A 4281-nucleotide genomic window follows, 5' to 3' on the forward strand; every position below is an offset into this window, starting at 1 on the left:
CCTTTGGAGGCGACGGTACTCCAGGCGGAAGAGGTCAAGCAAATATGGATCCTTTTTGGCGCCTATCCCGATGATGTTTTCGGGTCCTTTCTCACCATGCATGACGAGAGCGTTCGCTGAGTCTCCTTCAAACGACATGGACACACTTTTCGTCATTCAAAGGAAGGTGTCAGTCCGTAAACCGTTGATTTGCAGCGTCTACGTCCATTTGGAGGCACTGGCATTTGCAGTACAAAATTGCAAGTCGTTCGCAAGAAGTAAACCTGAACTTGTAAGAGCGTCTGGAAGGTCGTTGACATGGATCACGAACAGCAGGGTCTCAAAACGGAGCCTTGGGAAACTCCAATGGATGCAGGTGTCGGAAAGGAGAAGGTTGAGCCTACTTTCACTTGGAATGATCAGCCTGCTGGAAATGCCATAATCCAACGTGACATGAACTTGTAAGAGCGCCTGGAAGGTCGTTGACATAGATCACGAACAGCAGTGGTCTCAAAACGGAACCTTGGGAAACTCCAATGGATACAGGTGCCGGAGAGGAGATGGTTAAGCCTACTTGGAATGATAAGCCTGCTGGAAATGTCATAATCCAACGTGGAATTGCCCCTTGAATCACGTAGGACTCGAGTTTCTGGAGCAGCGCGACGTTTGAGAAGTCGAAAAATATGGCATCCGATAGGAGTCCTTCGTCCTCAGCTTGAGTTAAGCTGCCCAGGTTCGTCGTGGTTGTACGAGGGCTGGGATACTGCCAGGATGACCACAGCTAGACAGGAGGACGATTCGGGTTCCCAACCAAAGCCTTTGGCTCAAAAACCTAAGCACAAGGCAGCGGTGTTTAGCGAGAAATGCAAATGCACTATCATTTCTACGGAACAAGTCTTCACATGTTCCAAACCTCACCATGGAGGGCCGGGAGACTGTGTTCGCCAAACCTCTAACCATTGATTAACCTGGCATGACGTTTGAGAAGTCGAAAAATATGGCATACGATAGGAGTCCCTCGTCCTCAGCTTGGGTTAAGCTATCCAGGTTCGTCACACAAAATGGTTTGGGAAAAACCATGTTGAGCTGGAGATATTAAGTTGTTAGAAATAAGATGATCTAGTACAGCTCGCTCGGAATGTGTTCCATCACCTTGCTTGACACGCTAGGGAGGCTTGTAGGCCCGTAGCAGCCAGGCGATGGTCGGCCACTAGTTTTGCAGATTTTTAGTGGCTAACGGCCCTAAGGAGTCTCTAGTGAACAGAACAAATTATTAATATAAGCCGGATACAAGGTCTCGAGTGGAAAAATCCAAGTAAATCTTGACTCACATTTCACAATAGGAGATTCCCTAGTTCCACATTCCGTTGAACCACCGCACCAAGGTGGAGGTTCTACCTTCCAGGTATTCCAAATTTTCGGTGATCGCATTAGTAATCCACAGTTGTGAATAGATTAGTCTAGCGTTTGTAGCTAAAATGTTTTTTCACGTGTAGAGTTACTAGCTGCCAATTATAGCTAACCGGCAGTCACAACAGTCACTCAAAAAAGTCTCAAAGTCACTTTGGACCCAAGAAGCGGGCGCTTGCGGTATATTTCAGTAAAACAAGGTTTCGTACCTTGATGTGACTGATATTTATGGGGAAAAGGGAAATGATACTAAGCATGGAGAGTCGGAGTTTACAAGTGCTACAGGTTGACGTGTCAATTGCCAGCTTCCAAGCAGAGGGAAGGCGGACTCCCTTAAGCGACTGATGAAACACCAGGTAGAAGTGATTCGCCAGTGTAGACGACGTTTTCTTCAGGATCCTTGGATTAACGTCGTCGGGCGCCATTGAGCAGAATGGGTTGATCTTGTACAACATTTGATCAATGTCCTCCACCGTGAAGACCGAGTCGTTTAGAGACCGTTCATCGTTACGCCTGGACAAGACTGGATGTGTTGAGTACGCTGGGGCTGAATATGCACCTGCATAGTGTTCTCTGTAGATTTGAGATATTGGGTCATTTGTGGGTTCTTCATTCCTGTCCCTCAAGGTAAATACGGAGGGCTTGTTTCTGCGGTGGTGTCTCATGTATTTTAACAGCACATTTCTGTTTTCCCTGGCAAGATCCGGAATGGTGGCTTGTTTTCGTAGGTTCCATTGGCGGATTTATGATGTACAGGGGTTCCGCAATTTACGAAATGCCAGCTCATCTGCTGTCTCCTGTAGTCAACTTTTTGATGAGAATTTGAGACCTTTTTTCCAGAAGATGCCGAATCCTTTTAGGTAGCCTGCGGCTCATCCGACTACGTGTTGGTGGCTTGTTTCGTAGGTTCCATTGGCGGATTTATGATGTACAGGGGTTCCGCAATTTACGAAATGCCAGCTCATCTGCTGTCTCCTGTAGTCAACTTTTTGATGAGAATTTGAGACCTTTTTTCCAGAAGATGCCGAATCCTTTTAGGTAGCCTGCGGCTCATCCGACTACGTGTTGGTTTTTTGGACGAACATCGCATCAGCCTACACAGTAGTGCTATGTCCCAGTGGAGCGTGAATTATTACCTAATCAACGAAGTGTCTTTTGTTGGTGATGACCCAATCCAGCATCATCCTCATCATCATCACCGACAGCATGACATGAGTGTTCAACACCAATACTTCACTGCCGTACAACCATGACTTATTTGAAAGCCTTATTATAAACAAAAGAATAAAGATGGATGGGGAAGGGACTTAGTGCTAGCTTAACACAATCATTCCGAGGTACCTACACCTCCAGACATTCACTCAGGCAATCTGGATATAAACTGACAACAAGAACGCCACTGACATCGGTTGGCAGCCATATCTTGTAGTGTCTCCAACCAGGAACAGTGAGGATCACGCGGTCCCCATCCTGGAAGGCGAGTAGCGCCGACAGCACCCAAGCGTTCCGTGATCTCCTTCATACTCCTCTGCCAAGTCAAGGGTTGGCCACCTCTTTGTTTACGCCACTCCGAATTGGGCCCATATCTTGAGTGTCTCCAACCAGGAACAGTGAGGATCACGCGGTCCCCATCCTGGAAGGCGAGTAGCGCCGACAGCACCCAAGCGTTCCGGGATCTCCTTCATACTCCTCTGCCAAGTCAAGGGTTGGCCACCTCTTTGTTTACGCCACTCCGAATTGGGCATGGAAAACAGTACTCTCTTTGGCAAACGATGGTTCGGCATACGTAACGCATGTCCCAGCCAACGCAGCTTCTGGTGCTGGACACATTCTTCAATGGAAGTACCCGTTACACAACCGAAAACACGCTTTCTAACTGCCTCATTACGGATTCGCCGACACCAACCCACGCGAGCTATGGTTCTAAGACAACGATTGTCGAACAGTTGAAGACGTCTCAGTTCCGCTGCTCGAATAGGCCAAGTCTCACAGCCATACAACAAAACAGCTCGTGCTGTAGCTTGATACACACGTCCCTTCAGATTCAGGGATAGACCATTTTGGCGCCATAGGTGTCTCATGTTAGCAAACGCGGCCCGAGCCTTGAAGATTCGTGCATTCACCTCACACTACAATCAGAACTAATACAACTTCCAAGATACGTAAAACGCTCCACAACTTCCAGTACTTCTCCCTGGATTGTAAGGGCGTGTTCAGTGACTGCACGTCCACAAGCATAACCTTACAGTTTGTGGGTGCAAAGCGCATAACAAAGGACGGGATGACTTTGGTCAGTTCATCCAAGAATGCTTGCACCTTCTCCGCCTCTTCGAACATGAGAACGATGTCGTCTGCATATTCCAGATGGACAAGGTTTTCTTCACAGGCTATTTGAACACCAGGGTTTTGAAGACCCTCCCGCGTTCGTCTCATTATTTAATCGACCACGAAGTTAAAACGGAATGGAGAGAGTGGGCATCCCTGACGGACACCGCTTTGTGTGCGGAAGCTTTTGGAGAGCTCTCCATACACTCTCACACGTCCGAAAGTCTGAAAATACAAAGAACGTATTATGTTCAAAAACTTCCGGGGCATTCCTTGGAGGGTGGGTGTCTCAAGAAGAACAGACCGGTCAACCGAGTCGAATGCGCCTCGGAAATCCAGGAATACTAGAATTGTGGGTCGCCTATACGTATGGCGTTGTTCTAGCACCTGACGCAGTGTGAAGATTTGGTCGACACAACTCCTACCAGGCCGGAATCCCGGTTGCTGCTCTCAAGTCAGTATTTCGCGAGCCACCGTAAGGCGACGAAGCACAATTGATGCCAACAGTCTCGTTACAACCGGGGTCAAGCTGATCCCCCTGTGGTTACCACACTCACTACGCGCCCC

The sequence above is a fragment of the Opisthorchis viverrini genome (genome assembly GCF_000715545.1).
Source record: "Opisthorchis viverrini unplaced genomic scaffold opera_v5_160, whole genome shotgun sequence".
NCBI lineage: Eukaryota > Metazoa > Platyhelminthes > Trematoda > Opisthorchiida > Opisthorchiidae > Opisthorchis > Opisthorchis viverrini.